At 40.0% G+C, this 22,911-nt stretch overlaps 1 long non-coding RNA gene across 1 annotated transcript; it reads left to right on the forward strand.

Annotated features, from left to right (window-relative positions):
* Positions 1-2,123: 2,123 nt before the first annotated feature.
* Positions 2,124-22,111, forward strand: LOC109143738. Its single transcript, XR_002044077.3, has 3 exons — positions 2,124-2,232; positions 8,547-8,643; positions 18,580-22,111. It is a non-coding gene; the product is annotated as an uncharacterized LOC109143738 (long non-coding RNA).
* Positions 22,112-22,911: the final 800 nt, after the last annotated feature.

The raw sequence follows: 22,911 nt of genomic DNA on the forward strand, positions 1-22,911 counted from the left end.
CAATACTTGTTATTGAGGTTAATATTGTGGGTAATTTTTTTTTTTTTTTTTTTTAATACAGTGGAGGTAAAGTTAAAGGTCTTTTCAGCCTTGGAACTCCTTAAAGCTGATAAAGACTCATATGATGGACAACACTGCTCTGTTCTATACATGATCATCCTCCCTGTATTCTTATCTTGCACTTTCCCTGTGTTGTCTGTGACAGTTTCCATTTGAAATTTGAGCTCCTTAAATCTTTTAAAGTGCTTTCCTTCCCAAATAAAGGAATTATTGAATCTAGTAGGAACTTAGTAGATTAATAGGAGATCCTAAACACTTAATTGGATTTGAGTCCAAACACATTCCGACAAGCAATAAACAAGCAAAAGTGAGATAAAATACCTAATATTCCCCAGTAAGGCTCATTGTATGTAACCTTTGTTTTGTAGCAGCTAGTTCCTCATGAGAGCACAAAACTGGGAAGTTCCTGGGTCACCAAATCAAATTTCTTGATATCTTCAAGAGGTATTTGAACAGCTCTTTTCATGAACTAATCAAATTCCATTTTCAGAAAGTGAATTCTGCTGTCCTAACTCTAATATTACCCCACCATCTTATCCATTGTCATACCTCAAACTTCTCTCATTCCAAAATCTGATGACTATGTACTCACCTTGCAATTTTGAACCCTCAAAATCTGTAAATAACTGATTGTTCCTTACCCACATTTAGCTACTTATTACTTGTATTTTTCTGGAGCATAGGTGCCAATATATTTAAGCCAAGCAACCTTACAAGATTTAGTCTTTGTTGTCCTAAGCCAAACTCTATCACTTCACTTAAAGAGAGGTTCTCCATTCATAACATCACTGTGTTGGCCTTCATTATTCTTTCAGTTAGAATTGGTCTTTCTTAATTGTGGATGACAACGATGCTCTAACTGAGGTCTCAGGAGGGCTGTAGACGATAGCAGGATCTCTCTTCATCTCCTGAAAACAAGCAAGCTTTGCATTAGCCTTTTTCACAGCTACATCACAGCAGTGGCTTGCAGCCATCCAGTCACTGTGTAAGACATCCAAATCCCTTTACTTTTTCATTAGTTGTGACTGATAAATTTCTGCCTAAAAGTAGAAATTCTTGTTATTGGTCCCTAAGGGCAGAAGTCTGTACTTTGTGCTATTGGATTTTATTCCTTTTTTGGTACTCCAGCTCTCACAATCAGACACTTCTCCCAATAGTTTATCTGGCTTCTCCTTGTCATGGCCAGTGCTGCCTATCTAGTTTGTATTGACAAATCTCAGTTGTGGACTTTTTTTTTGTTCTACACTCGTTAGTGCTTACTGCTCTGTGTTATTTGTTCTGAGCCTTCATTCAAGGGGATGAACAGTGATCAGTGTCAATAAAAGTATTGCCTGGAAGGATGCTCTTGTAGTGATCTCGACTGTAATAGTAACTATTGACTGATGGAGTTTGAGCAATACTTACACAAGGATTTCTGCTTGGTCCTTAAAAAGGGTGAGAAATGAGGACAAGTGGCTTCCATTCCTGTTCTGTTCTGGTCCTGACAGTGAATGTGGCCCATCCCCATGGGGAACACACAGTGGTTTGTCTGGGAACACAGAGGCTGGCCAGGTGTTAGCGCATCCTCCAGGACAGGTGGCTGGTGTTCCATTTTAATGAGGAGAAAACAAGCCTTCTGCAAAGAAATTGTAATCTCATCAAAATGACGTCTGCAAAAGGATGTAATTTACTCATAAACATGCACAGGGATTTGCAGATTACCTTCTCATCATGCTGATTGCATGTCTGGCTGGGGGGCCATTTTCAGGTTAAATTTCCTCTTTAAAATCTGGTAAAATACGTTGATTTTGTGTTTAATGCTATAACTTATTTGGATAATTATTAAAAAATAGAGGAAATATTGTTAACACAGGACAGTGCATATAAATTACCATATAGTTTTGTCTTTGTTGGATATAAATACTGTGAGTGAACTGATCCTGGGCAGTTAATATAAAGTACACAAATACTCGCTAAAAAGCAAAGATTATATAACCCCCATTTAGCACAAAAAGGATGCCTTTATGATGTCCATCTGCAGCCAAATTCTGCCTACATTCCATCTCAGAGCATATAGATAAGTGCATTTCTCAAATTCTGTGGAGGCTATAGAACTTAAATATGAAGACACATTACTGGTTTCATTAGAAGCTGTAAAATACTTGATTTCAGAGACTGGATCTTTGTCACAAGGTAAATTATTAACGTTATTTGGCATCTAATTATTTCCAAATGTTTTTTATTCCTATATATTAAATTAGGGGAGACTAGAAAGGAAAGAGTGCAGTTTGAAATTGACTGCCAACTTTTAAATGAGATTGTTTCTCCTGAGACTATGGTGATTGGAACTTGCATTAGCAGCTCATTGAAGCACATATATTTCTTCTGACATATGTCATATAGTTAGATCTTTTTATTGATGCCAAAATGCTTTTCTGTTTTAAAGTATCACCACACAAGACTCCTTTCTAGAAATTGTTTATATTGCAATTATGCATTTTGCAACACTCCAAATATATATTAGTGTTGCATTTCATGGCTATGACACCAGCTAGTAATATTGTGGGGGTTTTTTTCCATTGCTATTTGTTTTGCAAAAATAGAACTGTATCATTTGTGATTTTCTTTCCACTTACAAAATGTTTCATTATTTATCAGAATAATGAATAATAATCTCTTTCAGTATTTCTGTTGTGATACGAAACTGTACTCTCATGGTGATATTTGCTTATTGTCTTCCACAGAATAAATCTGCAAATATTTGACCTTGACTTAAAGATTTGGATGGAATAAATACAAACTACTGCCTGAATGAAAACTATATTATATCTAAAAAGGCTGCAGTCCAAGTCTTCAAGGGCTTTAAAATACCTCATTAACATTTTGATTTGTGTTTTCAAGAAAAAAACCCCAAACCAACACAATGTATATTGTAACATCCTTATTTGTGTTGATATTACCTTTACAAAATTAAAAGCCAGAAAGATCAAGCAAGCCTCTTAGGTTCTAAGAATATAACCTTGAGAAGAACTTTGTTCAGTATTTTTGGGTCAAATCTAAGTTTGGAGTTTTAACATATTCCTTTGGTTTTTTGGTGCAACTAGATAATCTTTGTTTTAATCTGAAGTCAACTGACAAAGGACTTGGGTGCAAACCACCTCAAACAGCAAGTCCTGAGGAGTCTTTTAGCAGAGTGATCCATCCTCCTTCCTTGCCAATCAGCAGCGATCTTAAATTAATACTGCAGAAAAAAATACTTGCTCAGTTTCTGGTTTGAAGTTGGTTTAGAACAGCCTATCCTGAAGCAAAAGAGTGGGCTTCTAACTGCCTGGAAAACTTGTGGCTTTGTGTCTTTACGACATAACCTTGATCCATAGGATGGCTTGAAAATGAGATAACAGATAAACATGACTCAAACTGTGGAACTCATTTCACCTGACCCCAGTTACCCCCTCTGTACTTCTATGCCTTTGAGGTATTCTTATAGACTCTTAACATGGATAGGGGTAACAAAAGACATTTCTAGGCTGCAAACAATCACATCCAAAAATAGTCATGTGAAATAGGTTAGATGAATTCTAGAGTTGCCAATTTTTCTTCATTGACTATAAAGGGAGGAAGGAGAACATCCCTCTGAGGAATACTTTGTGATGCCCAGCATCTGTTGGCAAATGTTCAAACTGAACACCTCCTAATTATACAGCTGAATTGTTCTTTAGGCTCCACAAAGAGTACTGACAAGAGCTTTTCTTTTGATACATGTTTATACTCTTAGTGTCCATAAACTCACCTAGTTTAGTTACTTAAAGTTAGGTATCTAAATCTTGAACTCAGCTGAGTTGAAGGGATTTGACACAGTTGCTTACAAAATAAGCACCTAATACCATTTGAGGTATGCTGGAATATCCCAAAAATCATAGAATTGTAGAATGTCCTGTTTTGGAAGGGACCCACAAAGATCATCGATCCTTACCCATGGCTGTGCACAATACAGCTCCAAAAAAATTCCCATCATGTGTCTGAATCTGCATGGGGCTAGTGGGAGAGATAAAAGAATGGCCTGCAGATGGACCTGTGTCCTCTGTCCCATCAGACTGTGGGACCTGACACAACAGACCCCAACATTTCAAATGCCAGTAGATGCCTCAGCTTGACACACACTCTGGGTGTCAGGATATCACCTACCTGTGTCTGGTGAGTCACTGCAGGAGCTGTCTTTATATAAAAAGATGGAAGGTTTCTAATATTGGGAAAGAAAGAGAGAAAGACCAAATTCTGGAATACAACAGAACTGCCAGTCTGTTGTGGAGTCACCTCAGATGATTCACTCAGGAGGGGAGATTTGGGAGAAGTTTCTCTGGAGGGATGGCTCTATGTTCTAGTTTAAGTACAGCAATTCAGGAAAGAAAACCTTAATAGAGGACTGGATGAGAAAAGGCACAATCATAACAGCCTTGACAATTTGAAAGTCATAATTCAGGTCCCAGCAGTCATAACATTTAAGAAACAACATTATAATAGAGTTGGTCATGTATGGGTGCTGCTTGTTTTTAATGTCTTTACTGGACCCAGGTTGCTCATCCTTTATTTCTCACCCAAGATTAGAAGCATGTATCTTGAATGAAACAACATCTAATGGCATGACTCCAGAAAGTGGCACTTCAGGAAAAATGCACCCTGGAGTTTCCTAAAAAAATCAAAATATCAAGATTAACTTGTGCTTCACAAGTTTAATTTCCATTGCAATTACTCCAGTGGCTGTTCCCACTTGGTCAAGTCAAGCAGAGGCAGGAGTCTTTCCAAGATGCTGCCTCCTAGTTTGCACACATCTGATTTTGTTAAAGAGATTTGTATTTTCCAGTGTCAAACCAGGACAGCCTGCCCTGCTGTCAGCCATGCTTCCCCTCAGAACAGGCAATCAATAGCTGCCAACTCTTTCCGTGTAGGGCTTTCGCTGCCTCTCTTTGCACAACCTGTGTTAAGTTCTGCTGGGAATGTGCAGCCTGATATAAAACTTTCCATTCAGATGAGCAGATTTGACAGATTTGTCTACTTATTAATAGACTAAGTTCAGCAGAATTTAAGATGCAAATTTATTCTTGGCCTATTTTCCTTTTTGCACTTTCCATCTCTGTTTTCTCCTCTGTGCTTTTTCCCTGGCTGTTTACATTCCCTCATCTCCTTTGGTCCATATCAATAACATTAAGAATTGTAGTCTTTTAATCTCCCATAGCTCCCTAGATTACCTTTGCAGTGAGGGAAGGTGCCAGTGAGGCTGGGAGCCTGTGACCTTTCCTCCTCACATTGTCCTTGTGGGAGGATTATTAATGGTGCCCTGAAGGAAAGTGCCAGGCCTACCTCTCCTTCAGCAGGTGGAGACCACATTTGTAACAGCAGAGAGAATAAACTCCTGGAATGGGGAAGGGCAAAATTATAAGAAGCCAGCTGAACTTTTGTAGTGTTTGTACTGGCAGCGGTTTTGCAGTGCAGGCAGGTCACCATGGTGGACATTTTGTGAGGAGCAATGGCCACACCAGCAGCCATCTTGTCCTTGCTGAGGGGAGGATGGCTCTGTGCTTGGTGCCTCCAGAGCTTCTTTTCCACTAGGCTCAAGCACAGCAAATGCACCAGTTCCATCTAAATTCAGTCATCTTTTTGAGTATGGTGAGAGAGCCTGAGGGACAGGGGAATGTACTTCAGCCTGGTGAGGGAGTGACCTGGGCTGCTGCTGTCCTCCAAGGGTAGCAAGAGAGTCACAGAATTGTACAATCATTAAGGTTGGAAAGGACCTCCAAGATCACCAAGTCCAACCTTCAACCTTCAACCACCATGCTCACTAAACCACATTGTGGTTTTAATCTTTGTTTCAATATCTACTCATTTATTTAACACTCCCAGGGATGATGACTCCACTGCTTCCCTGGGGATGCTGTTTTGATGCCTAACCACTCCTTCAGTGAAGAAATTATTCCTAATACCCACCTGAACCCCCCCTGGTGCAACTTGAGGCCATTTACCCTTGTCCCATCACCAGGTGCCTGGGAGAAGAGGCTGATCCCCACAAGTGCACCCTGTCAACCTCTTCCGCTCCCTGAACTCCAGTGCTGGAGTCTGGCAGTCTCTTCCATGGAGGATCTGAGGGCTGATGGGGGCTGCAGGTGCCTGCTGTGTGGGACCCTCTGCTGCTGGAGTTCTCCAGATATGGCAGCTGGATCATTGCTTTGGCCAGGCACAGGAGCTGAGTCCTTCCCCTGCCTTTGTCTCCTCAGCTGCATGAAGAAAAAAGCAGGCTGAGCCCTGCTCTCTCCTGTCAGCAGGACAGGTGCTGCTGAGCCTGTCAGGACATACCTCACAGGACTGAGTCTGAGCCAGTCAGGTTGGTTTTGCTGATACATGGAACAGAAGGACACAGGGAATTGTCATGGACATTCAGCCTTATCAACAAAGGAGCACTGACCAAGGCACTTCCCACTCTCCTCATCGGCTTTTAAATGAGATGGAACATATATAGTTTTAGGGAATAATAGAAACCCAAGCTCAGTTGAAAAAACTACTCACTGTTGGGAGGTGATGGGAAACTGCTGACACTACAAGGCCTGGACAGGGTGCTAGCAGGGAGCTGCCAGGATTCTTGATCCACCCAAGTATATGCACTCCTGGGAGCCAGGAGGATTCCCCACACACAGTTCTTTGAGCCCAGAAGAAGGATTGAGTCCTGTGCTATGGTCAGGAGGAGGGATTTTGTTTATCACCCCTCACAACTTTTGGGATATTAAGACAAGGTAACACTAAAACTGGGCTGTAGTCTGAAATATTACAACAAAACTTTTTTCTGAGGAAGAGGGGTCTTTGCCATCAACCTTCTACAAAAGACTCTTTATACCTATCTGTTTTCTTCCTTCCTGTGACTCAGACACTTTCCTTCTGTTTTCAGCACTCAGTATCCATCTTTAGCCAATAAAAGCAATAGGATGGGGTGCAGCAAATATGTTACCATAACTCAGAATTACGAGGTTTTCCTTTGTTTCTCTTTTTAGTTATTTGCGTGCTCCTACTGATTTTATAAGAACATGTTGACTCTTGTGAAGGTTTTTGAGACACATAAAACTGTTGTGGCAAAATGCTCTCAAAATATCTAGAGATATGTGTGTTCTCCACATAATATGGCAACAACATTATATAAATTTGTTTATATTTTTGTCAGGGAGTTGACAATTACAGATTTACATCTATGGTTCCCTGTTCACGGTTCAGTTCTTCTCCAGCTTCTCCAGTCTTCCTTTGAATGTTTTCTGATGCTTCAGCTGCTCACATGATACAGAGCCAGCCAGGTTCAGTCTGTTATGGGATTTGTCCCCTCCTGGCCACCTGGATGAAGATCCCAACTTGACTGAGTGTAGTTTCCATGGTGGTAGCAGCACACTGGTCTAGAAACTGCGACTCTAATATGCAGCTAAAATAATTTTCAAAATGATTTTTCACACTTTCAAGCTATTTCCTGCAGAATAGTGATAAACAATAGTTGGAAGAAGACAAATATAATCAGCATTTGCTGAAATTCTGCAAGTCAGGGTAATTGCCTGCCAATGCTGTGGATGTCAGGGATACCCATTGACTCACTACAACTGTTGTAAGACCTGAGGGTCACCTAAACTACTCCTCAAAGGTTTTTCACCACCCAAGTGTTCTTGAACAATGCAAATGTTTCCTAATAAATAGCATATTTTAGCTTCAAAGTTCCTTCCTTACCAAATAATGAGATCACAAAAGCTTCATTTTTAATGGACAGATTCTTTATGTCTCTTTTTATGCTTTGAGATGGATCAACCAAAACAGAGCATAAATATTGTGACTGTCCTTTGTTCACTTGTTTATAATCACTCTTTAGCTCTCTTAAGGGCTTGAAGTATATTTTGGAAAAGGGGTTTAATTGCTCACACTTTATTTGATGCAGGTTGGGTCATGCAATTACTGTTAAGTAGGAATGTATGTGTAGACACTCATAAAAATAAATAGCACTTTTTAAAATCTCCCAACTCGGTTTTTTTAATCTACCACTGAGGAACAGTAGAGCTTGAGAGGCTTTTAACATATTTCTTACCTTTGTATTTTAATTTTTGTTCGGTAAAAATATTACTTTTTTGATAAATTGCATTGAAAAATATGTAACATTCTCTTTCAGTTCTCAAATCTTCCTTTTACCCATCAAACCTAGGGACCATTATGTTTTTCTACATGCAAGTCAAAGAGAGGAGACAAAGCACAAGTTAAATGACTGAGTTTTGAAAATGTCTTAGGTTTTGGAATTTCTTAACATTGTTTTTCACTTTCTATAAAAATCCTCTTTTATCTCCCTGCAACTTTGCTGTTTAAACATGATCACAGACATATTTTTTCAGACTCTTTTTTTGACGCAACCCAAGCTATTGGCATAAGAAGGCCATTCTATGTTTTTTCATTAAATAGCTACAAATCCTATATAATTTTTCTTTCATTTTAATCTTTAGGTCTGCATTAACTCCCATTTGTTCTTATTCTGAGGAAAATAAAGCGTATTTCTGGAATTGAAACCTTGATCTACCAGAGGAAGGAATTTGCCTTTGGGTGAGTGGAAATGTTATGGTGGCTCATAGTTCTCATTTTTGCTTTATGATCTGTGGTAAAATACAAATCGATCGAAACAAGATTTTTTATTCTTGATGGAGCATTTTAACTCAAGCAAAGTGGGAACAGTCAAAAGATAAATTTAAATACCATTTTCAGATTGACAGAGGAATTTCTTTTCCATGCAGTAACTAGAGTTCTCCTTCAGAAAGTGGGAAGTCCCATAACGAAAGGGGAGTTCCTTGTCTCACTGGAACAGACTGATGCCCCTGCTCCTGGGAGGGAGTTTCCTAAGCTTCTCTGGGGTGAGATGTAGGAAGGGATTAAAGAAAGAGTGAAACTGAGACTGGCTTTTAGCTATTTTTGGGGACTTTCTTCTCACAGAAATGGTTCAAGAGGAAAAGCACTATACCTCCTCCTCAGACTCCATCTCTGACGTTTTACTTCTTTTGAGAAAAAATCTTCAATATTTTCAAATGAAATTTGACAATAGGTCAGGACAATAAAAACAGCAATCGTTTGCTGTAAATAATGATAAAAAAGATTGCTTGGACAAATCTGTCCCTTTTTTTTGTTTGTTTGTAGAGTCTCTTATTTTCTTCATCCTCACAATTTGGTGGAACTTGTTTTTCTATCATTCTAAGATATTTGTTTCCTCAGGTGGGAGAAAATAAAGTTTGAAAATTCATCTTGGTCCCTAGTCTTTCAAGTAAACAGCTGAAATAGCCTGACTTTAAAGCTGTGATGTCCTCACTATCAGTTGAACTGAACTATGATGTGTCAACTTTGTACTCAGACAGTGAAAACAGACAAGCTTTTGTAAAGAGAATGGAAAGATTTTGACTTACTTGTCTCCTTTACTAAAAAAATAATGAAAGCACTGGGACAAGGAATTTGGACTGCTGAGACTAAGAAGAAAGGGAGACATGGACTCTATGGTGTGCCATGGGCTCCAAACCCACAGTGGTCTCAATGCCTATCTCAAAGATCCTACCTAAAGACCAATCTGTGAAATGGAAAGTGTCATTTGCAGAGAAAATAAATTTTGAATGAAAAAACCCCCACAGCTGTTGTTCATTAATTGCATGAGCAGAGCACTCACAGGAGAAAATAAATAGATCCTGTCATACCTGAAATAGGAAAAGGGAGGAGGTGATGGTGGGATAGAAGAGGCAAAGTGATATATAAGACATGACACGAAAGCCAAAGTCAGATAAAGTGAAAGACCAAAATAAGAAAGAACAGTGACACAAAGTCATGGCACAGCTTTAACAAGCCAATGTCAGGATAAAGGATCATGGATGTTTTCAAGCTGTCTGCAATTTCCTTTAATAGACTGGCTCTAAAGATTTGATAGCATTTCCCACAGGAAGGTCTGCAGCCCTATTAAGATGTATGGTATTGGTTAGCCACAGGTTCCAAGTCAGAATGTAATGTTTCCAGTTCAGAGAAAAGGATCTCTTCTATTAGAAATTATCATTAATAATAAGATGCCTGTCATTGACCTTTCTCAGCAAAAGTATCACTTGTAAAATCTTTCTAAAAAATTTGACATATGTCTCAAATATATCATTTGAATCTCCATTCTGGGGCCAAAAGCTCAACATCACATGTTCATAATTCTCATTAACATCAGTGAAAGCTTAGTGCAAATCCAAGGGTAAAATCTGTTCTCTAGTCTTCCAACTACTACTCAAATAGTATGTGAAAGTTTAGAGCTTTTTAGATCATACAATCACAGAGATATTGGTTGGATTGACTCTTAGAAGCCCGTAGTCCAGCTTTTGACTCAGGGGAGGAGTATTGCTAAGACTTGATCAGATCATATGTTGGCTTTGTTTAAGTCTTCAAAACATCCAATTTTGGAGACCACACAAACTCTCTGGAGGCTGGACAATCTTTGTAAGTGTTGCACTGCCCCACTGATGAAGAAAACTCCTTCTCCTCCTTCTCCTTCTCCTTCTCCTTTCTCCTTTCTCCTTCTCCTTTCTCCTTCTCTTCTTTCCCCTTCTTTCTCCCAACACTTAATAGAGTTAAGAAAAAGGTTAAAATTTAACTACTCATTTACATAGGGTAGCATTGTAACTTTCCTTTGCTAGTAATATAAACAAGGGTTTATTTTGGAGACCACAAGTTTGAACTGACCTGGGCTCTTGGCACTGTGAAAGTCAACGAAAATGTAAGACACAATGCTTTAAAATCTGGCCTGTGAAAGACTTGATTTGTAGTTTTAGCTTTGCCCTCAAAGGTGTAACTCTCTTTGAGATAAAAGGTCTGAATTTAGTTGTCAACATGCAATTGCTTATAGGCGCTCTAGAAATGGGATTTTGCTGCCAGAGCATAGATGTTTTGTGCCCCTTGTGATGCCCCCAGGTTACCCAAGGCATCTGCACATTACAAATAATACACTGGAGAGAACCTACAGAGTGATTCAGCACAGTTTAAGCAAAGTTCAGGTGTCCATAGGTGTGTACAGGTACAACAGAGGTCTTAATTCTTGTTGTAGTGAACAGAACATTTGGGGATCATTTCTGGTTGTAGGCACATAGTTTCCCAGCTTATTTGAGATTCCCAGGAGATGCCTGAGCTGTTTGCATAGGGTTGGAAGGTATAGATACCCATATCCTTCTGATCTGGCAGATGGAAACCAGGTGGAATATCTGAGGGCATCTAATATAAGCAGAAGCCTGCTGATTTTGGCGAGATGTGGGAAGTGAGGAGGAAGATGTTGGTGTTAGACAGACGTGCTGAAATCCTGTCAGTAGCCAGCTCTTGTCACAGCCTCTATATCATATAAACAGTTGACAGAACATATTGACACTTTCCAGTGTAAAAATTGTCTCAGCGGTACTGTTTCCCAACAGTTTAAAGTGTTGACACCCTAAATGGTGGATCTCAAAGTGAGAGAGAGAGAGAGAGAAAGAGGGTGCTGTGAAGGAAGGGGGGAAAAATGAATATGGGAATGAAAATTTGTGGACATAGCCTCTGGCTCACCTGGGAATGGAAAGTAATCCCATCAGAATGAACTCTGGATGGCAGAGGACAGGGACAAGGTTGGGAAGGTGTCTCTCTGAGCCCAGAGGCTCTGGAGAACATGTTGATGTGTGGATCACAGCAGGACTGGTGATATGCAAGGGCCCTGAGGAAAATCCATACAGGAGATGGTAGAGATAGAGGCTGGAGAAGAGGGTCCTGCACTGGCTGTACTTCTAATGCTAAGCAGCACCAGGGCCTGTTCACTGGCCCCAAAGCCATCTGGCACCTTTTGGACACAACCTTGTTGTTAAACACTCTCCGACTCTAAATAAGAAAAATTACATTCAGCATTCCTATTGGGAATATTCCTGGCCAGGGCTAGTTCCTGTGTCCAGGCAGCACTGGAACAATGCTAACTGACTGGGGAAAACACCAAGAGGGACTATTTCAGTAACAGCCACGTGCCAAGGCTCAGATCTCTGCCCTGGTATACTTACTTAGTAAATGATGTTTATATTATCCATTCCCAACAGCCTTTCCCAATGGCCACTTTGGATGTAGCCCTGTTTTGGGTGCCAGGCAAGTCCAGCCACAGAAATAAGAGCTGCTCTGTGCTGATTGCCCTGGAGGCTGCAGAACAATCCTCACATCACATATCCCCTTCCTACCCACTTATGCTTGAACCACAGCTTAATTCCTGCCTGAAGCACTGGACAGATTTCAGGTGTTTGCAGACCCAGAAGAGCCCTGCACACAGTGAAAGCCAGAAATGCAGCATCTGAAAATGGGAACAATAAGCACCATTAGGACCTACTTGTAACCTTCAAAGAGAGGGTACCAAACTTGTCAGAATTTTACAAAGAGAGACAAAAAGTTAACTATCCCAGACTCTACTTCATAACTTTTCACAAAAGGGATCTTTGCAGCATTTAGTGGAGAAGTTTTATTTCAATGAGGATTTTAATAATATCAAATGTATTCTTTTTTTGATTCACAACAAAACAAAGTCTGATCCCATAAGATGATCTCAGGTATTTGGACCAAAAAGATCTGAATCAATCTATCAATAAGTTTACTCATAAAGGTTGGTCTGTGACAGTCCTGGAGAAATGTCTAGGCAGGAAGCCAAAAAAACTTTCATCAGAACATTCCCAGATTCCTGGACCAACATTAGTCTCAGATAAACAGTCCTTACAAATGGTTTGATTGTGATCAGATGACAGATGAAGTCAGAATATCTGAGTATTTCTGAGTATTTCTGCTCCTGATTAGTAAATCCACTCATGTCCTTCCCAGGTCCCTCATTTCATTCCGTCCATTTTCTGGACAGAGAGAGAAAAGTGTTGCCTTCCCACCACTTTGTTTTACTTCTCCCTGGCTTCCTAAATTCTTTTTCTCTGATAATTTTCTGGATCTTTTTTAACCCCCTTATGTATCCTCAAATCTTCTGTCACCTGAATTTTTCAGTCGTCTAGAAAGAACCCACAGTGAAATCTCAATTCCTTTAAGCTCGAGTCTGTATGAATTTTCAGTCTACAAAAGCCATCTGCTTGGTTCCAGATGAAGAACAGTGTTCTTGGTCCTCTGCTGGATCATTTATTTGTTATTCTTAGAAGTAGAAACAAGGACATGAGGATGTCTTCTACAACCAAGGCTGTTACTGATACGATACTTCATCAATTTAAAAAAAATCTGAACTATGGCAAAAGTATTATTTATTAAACTAGAGTAATTTCTATTCCTCTGTCAGTTATGGTGGCAGCAATTTCAGATAAAGGCAGCACTGGCCAGGTATGACATGAACACAGGAGGAGATGATTGCAAAGCTCAAGGCCAGGGTAGGACATCACCTTATGACGACTGGAAGTAGTGTGAGGGCTTAAAAACCAGATCAGGAAAGTAGTTGGACACTGTCTTTCTGCAATGAACCCAGCTAGGTCAGATAAGGGATTTACAGCCTCTCAGCTGATTGAACTTTATCTTGTTTTGTCCTGAGGAGGACAGATTCCGTATATAAGCAGCAATCCCAGAGGTGATTGAGACATTTGTAAGGCCGTATCATTGGTAAAAGCCAAGCCAAATTTTCTCTTCTTGCCTCAGTTTATTTGAGTACTTAGAACAGGTACATAGACTGTGTGTGGTCTGACTTTTTCTCAAGATAGCTTTCACGTTTCTTGCCTTTCTTCAGACTTGAAGAAAGGTTTAAGTATCTGAAAGTTTCTTGATTTTACTTCAGTTAATTGAATAGAAAACACAATCTTCCTCTACCATTTTCATCTCTCTTATTACCACTAAAAAACAATTACTGTAATAATGTTTAAAAAACCCAAACCAAACCAAACCAAAAAACAACAAAAACAAAACCCACCAACATAAAAAGTCCCAATGCATGTTATCTTTTATCTATTTCAGAACTAACATTTGTCCACATAACGTGTCATAATTCCCTCTGGAGCTGTACTTTAATTCTTGGTTCCCTTGTTCTCCTCTTACACGCTGAGTTTTCTGCTAGATTGCAGATCTACAGCAAAACTAGTTTTTCCAGTCTCAGCCAATGGTCTTCTTACTGGTTATGACATAATTGTGTTTTTGAGAGACACAATCCAAGCCAGAAGCATGGCCAAAAGGAGAAAGCTGATGGCACCCTGACTACTGCTCAGAAAAAGCATGTAATGGTTGATGGGATTACTACACCAATGAAGCAGTGCTTGAACTTAGTTCAATAAGCTGAAGAGAAATATCTGAATTTCAGAAAATCACATTTTGAAGAAAACCCAGAAACAAAAGCAGATGAAAATGTAGTGTTTCAATATCTCCTATTTTCCAGAACCTTCAATTTGATGGAGATGTCAGTATTGTGTCTGAACCAGAATATCAAAGGCAGGGGGAGAAGATTTGTACACAATCAAATCTCCATGTATCTTAACTATTCTACAGCTGTGAAGCTCACTTTGCTCCCCTGAAGTGTTCCCTTATGTAGATCAATAATTGTTGCCCTCTGGAAGTTTTTTCCCACTTTCTTTTGCTTCATTTCTGTAGCAGAACTGAAGTCTTGCAAGCATTTAATGTTTACATGACAGCTTATTCCCATAATAAGTTGCACAAACTGTAACCTGAGCAGCAAATTCACATCCCATATTTTTCCAAGGAAATTGACATTACATTACCTATACTCATCCCTCCCAGTATCAAAACCAGCTCAAGGCCCCACACTTCTATTTTGCTGCATTGACTTTAGAGGGCATTCAAGCAGCCTTGGAAAAATGTTCAAATTTCACTAGTTGTCTTCTTATTTATAGCACATTCTTATTCACTATTTTAATGCATAAGAACCTTGAAGAATAGCTAAGTAGATCAGATCACTAATTCCTGTGAGCTAAGAAAATGAATTATTTTCTCCTGTAATTTCTAATTCGACCTCCTTGTTGCCCTACATAAAATTTTCGCCTGATTTTTTTTTTATAGTCAACAAGGTCAGGGATAACTGAAGCCAAGAAAAAAGGAAGCAAACAATAGTGCAGCAATAATAGTTAGAAAGATTAATGCTAGTGCTTGAGTGCTCCCAGCAAGATTAATTTTCCTGAAAACATTAATTATTCCTTTTCCTAGGTCCAGTGCAAGTTGAGTAAAGGCTGTGCTAATCGGCCTTGAAGGTTACAGAGGTTGATGCAGCTTTCTCATAAGCTTGTGTGTGTCTGCTCTTTGAGAAGATCACACACGGCCTGAGGTCTCCTCACTGGAGGCTCTTGCTGTTGGGATTCCTGGGATCATACAAACATAGAATCCTTAATGTAGTAAAAGACTTCTTATATTCACAACCCTCTTGGTAGTGTCCACTGCTCCCTCTGGATTCATTCTTCCTCAAAAGGTGGATTTTTCTCATCTAAAGTTGAATGTCTGTCACAGAGCTGCCTATACCCGAGATTTAGATTGGATATTAGGAGGAAATTCTTTACTGTGAGGGTGGTGAGGCCCTGGCACAGGTTGCCCAGAGAAGCTGTGGATGCCCCATCACTGGCCGTGTTCAAGGCCGGGTTGGATGGGGCTTGGAGCAACCTGGGATAATGGAAAGTGTCCCAGTGGAAATGGAAATGGAAAGTGTTGGAATGAGATGGTCTTTAAGGTCTCTTCCAGCCCAACCCATTCTGTGAATACATGATTCTATGAAGTCTCCAAGAATCCTCTTTCCAGGCACTAAGCAGTGTGTCCTTTGGGAATGCTGCCTGTCTGACCTGCCTTCGAAGGAGCTGCCTGGCCAAGAGCATTGCACAGATCTCTGCTTGCAAAGAGGGGCTGCGGTGGCTGCCTCGGACACAGAGAAATCTGCCCTGGGCCAGGGGAATTTTGGCACTGTGCAGGACCAGAAGGGTGGGCAGCAGAGTTCTCACAGGCTGGCAGAGCCAGCCCCTGCTGTCAGCAGGGTAATTCTGCACAGAGAGCAGAGGTCCAGCCCAGACAATGATCTGATCTGGCCAGGCCACACTGTGCTGCATCATCTGCAAACTTAATGGTTCAGACACCGCTTTGAACACCTCTTCACTCTGCTGTAGGTTGCCTGGAATCTATTTTGGCCCAGTATACCAGCACATGGAACACTGTCTCTATATGCAAACACTCTCCTATTTTGCCAGTGCTATCAGCTTTTGTGATTTTATGACAAACTTCCTGATATTTAATGTTTTTGTTTTGGTTCCCTGAAGGTCCCATTTTTTAATGTCCTGCTGCATAAATAACTAAACTTTCATTTTGAGATAAAATGCAGTCTTCTGACATGGGGAAATATTTGAAAATTTTGTTCCACAGAGCATCAATCAAGTTCAAACAAACAGGCAAGCCACACAAAAACAAAGCCCCTTGTACAATTCCAAATAATAAATAAAAGTGATTCTTATTTTTTAGGCTGATCATAATACTGTTTCTCCTTCAGCAGTCTTGCTTTTTGCCAGTGATATGCTGCTCTTTTGATCTTTATTTTTTTCTCTAGAAATTACAGGAAAAGAAAAAAAAGCCACTTTTCCTTCAGTGACAGACCACAAATCCTGATGTAGCATTCTTTTCCAAGGTTAAATTAACCAATTCTTCTCGCTGTGATTTTCCAAGGGCATAGAATTTCCCAGAGATGGACCTGGCTGCCCTTCATTTCCCTGAACTGCTCTTCTCCATGGCTCTTCCCTATTTATCCCTCCTGCCCTTCTGTCCTCTGATGGTTCCAAGAGATGTTTCTGGCAGTTGCAGGAGGTTTGGTGCCCTGCAGTATGCAGGGACAGGATGAAAATAAAAAGACCATCTGCTTTCAGCAGCTTTGGTCACTTAAGCAATGGTAAGCATCCTTCCCTCCTGGTTCATCGGAAAAGGAAAGCGTGGGAGCTGGAATGGGTGGGGGATGCTATTTCTGCCGGTGTTGGGTACTGAATGTGTGATCACCTACCAGGACATATGGCAATTACTTCCTGCAGCTCATAATATTTCACATTAATCTTTTCTCATCTACAACCACTGATCTTTTGACTCTTTCCATCAAGGGAAATAAAGGAGAAGACCACTTAGCAGCTGCTCTCTTCAATCTCTATTCAAACACTGATTGTAACTAAGTAAGTTTGCCTTGTCAAAATGCTTTTGAGCATGAAGAAGCTGCTGCCAATATTTTCCTGGCAACATCTGAGCCTTGCCCTACCTGTGTGGGGATTTTAGACTTCTGTTGTGGTAACCTGAACAAAGGGAGCACCAGTTGGCAGAAAAACTTCTAAACTTCATGGGTATTTTTTTTAACTTTAGTGATAAGATTTGCTCTTCCTTCCTTCCTTCCTTCCTTCCTTCCTTCCTTCCTTCCTTCCTTCCTTCCTTCCTTCCTTCCTTCCTTCCTTCCAAATTCCTTCCTTCCTTCCGAATTCCTTCCTTCCGAATTCCTTCCTTCCTTCCTTCCTTCCTTCCTTCCTTCCTTCCTTCTTCATAGAAAAACTCTCATAAAACAGAAATCTACCTGTTTTCAAAAAGCAGCCTGCCAGTTCATAATTTCATAATTTCACAATTTCACACAGGTATCATATCTCTTCCTTCTGTAATATCCCAAATTTAAAGGACTCTAAAACTGATGGAAAGGACCAAGGCTTTACTCCATGTGACACCTTTTGAAATGTTAATCTGAAGGGGACAAAAACTCAGTTAGAAAAAAAGTGCCAAGCCCTTTGGGTATGATCTCCTAATTAAAGTTTGTTCTGATGACATTGTTTTGCATATTTTGTGATTGGATCTGATGCTGATAGATTTGGGATAGGGTGGAGTTTCTGATGAACAGGGCAAAAGTGAAATTATTTCCTTCCTGCATTTGCAATTTAAATAAAATCTCAGCAGAATAAATTGCTTGTGGTACAAATTCTTTCTTTCTTAGTTGTAACTGGATTAATGAAGGCTGATTCCTACCTCTGCTGCACACTTTCTCCAGTAGATGAGTCTCTATGAGAAAAAATTACTTGCAAACCTCATTGTACCAATGAAATGAGCAAAATACATCTTTTATCTAGTATTTTTTTCTCTCTTTTTTGTCTTTGGACACTTTGAAACTTTTGTTCATGTATTTCAGTGTTGTCTCACCGGTTAGATGGAAGACTATAAAGGAGCTTGGAGCATTCCCATCTGAGCCCTTCTAACTGATGATTTAGCAGAGATAACATAGAGGGTAAAGAACCAATATCCCAATAGTGACCAGCCAAAGTCAGCAGCTTCCATAAACAGCTTAATCTCATTGTTAAAAAAATAGGGGTTCTGCTGTAATATGAGCTGCTGATAGATGCTTTAGTGCACATCAGAGCATGTTTATTGGAGGAACATTAATGGAAAGAGAACCAGGCTGTGAACATCACAAGCTGACTGGAGGCAAAAATAACTGCAAAAATGAAAAGTTATAGCTTTTTAAAGGAGTAACTGCACCGCAACAAATAAATCCTTTTTTTTTTTTTTCAGATACGTACTGAAGTTTTTTTACATGCCTTTCCAGTGCCTGTGGTCATGGCCCTTTACAGAGCTTCTCTGCTGCCCACTCCCTCCTCCACTTCTCTTCCCTGTGTACCTCAACACAGATCACAACTGTTCATGTCAGGAATCTCTCCTCTGAGGCTCCAATCTTTTGGAACACCCCTCCTCTGTCTCTGCCTCATTGACTTGCATTGGCTCATCAAACATCCACTGAGAACAAGTATCTGTTTCCTTTTCTAAATCACCTCATTGTTTCCTTCCTCTCAATGATGATTTACCTCTGTATTTAATTAATTATGTTTGGTTTTTGACGTATGGTTCTTCTGCAGGATGCCACATAAAATGAAGCCTTGTAGTATGTTACAGGTGGAAAAACAAGGATGGTAAAAGCTTCAATTTTTGTTTTTGCAGCAAGTGCACACTTTTCCATCCTGTAGAAACTGGCAAGGAGGAGAACATAGTCTGGAAATGTTTTCCGGGAGTTTTGCATGTTTCATCTCACCGGATGTAGACACCCACATTTATGAATAGTGCTGTCACCCTGGGCTGCTTCTATATTGAGACATTTTTAGAGCAATATCCTCCTCATTCTAAAGCAAAACAAGTCAGATTAAGTTTCCTAAAAGTACTTCTTTTTCTTCCATTTAACAGTAAGAAAAGACCTAAGTGCTGACTTACTCCAACTTGCACATCTGCCCTGTAAGACTCCAGACTTAAGTGTCTTACCCGCGGCACCTTTTTGTGAACCATCTTCCTTTCCAGAGGAAAAAAAATCATTAAGAGGAATAGAAAGAAATGCAAGGAACAGCTGTACTAAGGTGTTGTTAAAATGAAGGCTGAGAAGCATCTGGGAGACTCACAGGTCAGACACGCTGAACCAAGCATGAGGGCAGTGACAACTTCACTGCAAAAGCTTTGTTTGCATAGCACATCAAGGGTAGTATCTGCCTGAGTCCCACGTGGGAGGCACTCTGAACTGTGAATTTTGGCTCCTTGTTTTCATTTCTGAGAGATAATGAGGAAGAAAAGATGCAACAAGTTTTCATTAAAAAGAAGCAAGAAGCCCATGTGGCCTGATTTATATTTTTAATACAGTGCATGCATGCTACTGTAGAAGTCCTGATTAATTACATGTTTTCATCTAACTACCAACAAAATCTTCATGCTGGGATGAAAAATAGGATGAACAATCTCATCAGTAAAACTGTGGACAAATTTAACACATGCAGTTAAAGTCAAATCTGTGTTCCATCAAGCCCAGTGAAAGAAAAAATAACCCTCAAACAAAACCCTTAAAGACTTTAGGCCTTAGTCTTCCCACGTTCTGTTTAATTGTGCTGCCCTCTGCCTAATTATGCCCTAGAAATGTTAAAATGCTCAGAAACTTCTTCAGCCTCCAAAATGAGTCTGTCCATATTGAATTCTGCTTTTTTATATCTTTCTCCAATATAATTCTGAATCAGGGCATAAAAGCTGCAGCCACAGATTCTCCTGGAGGATTTGACAGAACATTGTGAAAGAACACTTGGTTTTGTCTTTATTGCACCACACATGAGTGCCTCCATCTCGTTAATGCAGGAAATGTGTTATCTGAGGGAGAGGAGCTCAGAAGCTTGGAACATCAGTGCTATGCTTTAGAGCCCCTTTTTTTTTCATTTTTTCTATTAGATGGCAAGGCAAATTAAATGTCTCATCATGATGAAATAACAGATTCTCCAAATGTGTCCATTTGGCAAGAAAACTGTGTATTTTTGTCAGTGCACTAGCCTCAGTCCCACAAGGGGACCTACTGGCTTCCAAGCTGTAATAAAGGAAGTGACAAGCTGGGTTAGTTTGTTAGTTGCTGCTGGGCTCTTCTTTTTGTGCTGAAAGCATTTTTTTGCTTGCTTTCACAGGGGATCTTTCCCTGAAAGCTTTCCCATCTAGAAGCCTGCTCCATCCACAGCAATGTTAGCTGTGGAAAGAGGCAAAGGAGCATCTGTGCTGTTTCCTGCCCCTTCTGCAAAACTGCTCTTATCTGAGTCAGTGCTTTTCCCTCCTCATGGCCTTATTCTCTTTGCAGACTCCTGCACAGCTGAGCACTCTGCAACATCTAATCAGTGATTTTCTAACACTGCTACTAATTGCTTGTGCCCATGCCAGTGCTTCAGTGCCTGGTAAACTCTTGAATCTGAAAACTTGTGAAATCCCACAGCAAGCTCCTAATTCCACATTCACACACTCCCTTCATCCGTTTCTTTCCTCTGAGATCAATTTTTCCACTCCCAAGTTTTAGGTTGCCTCTTAAAGTGGGATTACCAAGCCTGCCAGGGTTCAAGAAATGTTTGGACAACATTCTCAGGCACATGTGGAGATTCTTGGGGCTGTCCTGTGCAGGGACGGGAGTTGGACTTTAATTATCCTAATGGGTCCCTCCCAGCTCAGGATATTCTATGTTTCTTTGCTTCAATGTTTCTATATTTACAGGCCCATTCACTGAAGAAATAGAATGCAATACTGCAGGAGGGTTCTCTGGTTTTTCTTCCAGTTGGGGACATCTATTTTTGTGAGAGTTCTAAGCTGAGGAACTGACATAAAAGCCATTATTTTGACCTTTACTCTCTCTTCCACCCTCTAGACATTATTTTTTAACAGCAGCCATGTCATGTCTTGGCTGGAAAAGAGCAACAGCCTGTGCCTCAAGGCCCATGGCCCCACTAAACACCATCTCCACCAGGATCCTGCAGCACCAGTGAGCACAACCAGGGGTTTAACAGACGTGATTTCAACAAGCTGCTGTGTCCTGCAGGGATTGGGGTATCAAATCTGAACATCCTGCTCTTTATCTCTGAGAAAATTGGGGCAGGCCTTCCCCATGGGTGTACAGAAACTTGAGCAGCTCTGCAGATGGAAATGCTGTCTGTTGGCTGACTACTCAGATCTTCAACAGCTTCGGCACCTCTGCACCTTGTTCCAAAGCATGGTGTAACTCAGCCCTTAATGAGAGAGAAGATGCATATTTGAAGGACTAAAGAGGAATCTTAACAAAGTTTTACAGCCCTGCTTCTCTGACACAGGGTCTCCCTGGCACCTGTAAGTTCTCAATAATCCATGTAACACTCTGGACATCATAAAGACCCAGTACACTTAGTTCTGACTGGACTCAGAGAAAGATGCAGATTTTTTTTGAAATTCACAAAAGCAAAATATACCTGTTGTGGAGCAAGAACTCAGGCTCCCAACTCCCCCCACCTCAGGAGAGGAGAGCAGTGCATTCAGGCTCTCTGTGATCAGACCTGTCACAGGAGGATGGAAATCTCTAATTGGAAAGACAGGAATGAGTTTGAACAGGGAATCACTCAGAAAGGCACCATGAAAAGACTGGAAGACGAGGTCAAGGTGAGGTTTGAGCTTAGGTAAAAAAGAAGTAAGATATTCTATTGTGCCCCTTTTCTTCTCAAAGTGTACTTTTCTCTCTCTTAAGTGCATCTGAAGATTATGTAGTAGAAAAACAGATCCAAGAATAAATGACACCCTTATCCTTAACACCCTTGTACTATGTCAAATTCATCTCCACATGTTTTCTTCTGTGGTATCTAATAAATTATTTAAACATAAAATGTTAAATAAGCTGCGGGTTTTTTCCACCTTTATGAGAAAAGGGCCCAGAAAATCTGCACAGAACAATGAATGGTTTTATTTCTCCCCACTGCGCTGTTTATGTTCTCTTGGGTAGATCCACTCCTAGCTTCCCTCAAAAACTTCAATCTCATAATTATATTTTCAAATTTAAAAAAAATTATACTTTTATTTTCAATTCCAGTGTGCATTATGATATAGAAGATAACAATGAAATAGAAGTGAGAAAGATGGATGATGATGGCAATAGGTTCAAAGTATCATTTGATGAAAACTTAACTGCATCCAGAGGTACTTAGATAGGCAAGGACATACCCAGACAAGGTGTACTAGCTCCTTACTTTTTGCATTATAAAGTGCTGAATTCTGTTTTCTGGCTTATCAATTTACAATCAATATATTGGATGGATATAGTTTAGAGCATATGTTGGACTGTTCCTACTCTTTATATGAAATACACATTGTGTCTCTGTCCTGATACCTGAAGACCTGATTTTACTTGGATTGACTTGTTAAACCAACTTTTGTTTTTCACTTTTCCTTAGATAACATCCAGTTTCATTTGATATGTATCTAACTAATGTCTATAAAGTTAGCTGAGTTCTGTTCTTAAAAAGATTTTAATTTAGATTAATTTGTTTCAATAGAATTGATAATTAATAGCTTGTGTAGAAGATGATACTTTGTTTTGTCCACAGGCAA

The sequence above is a fragment of the Corvus cornix genome, chromosome 3 (assembly GCF_000738735.6).
Source record: "Corvus cornix cornix isolate S_Up_H32 chromosome 3, ASM73873v5, whole genome shotgun sequence".
In the NCBI taxonomy this organism is placed as follows: Eukaryota; Metazoa; Chordata; class Aves; order Passeriformes; family Corvidae; genus Corvus; species Corvus cornix.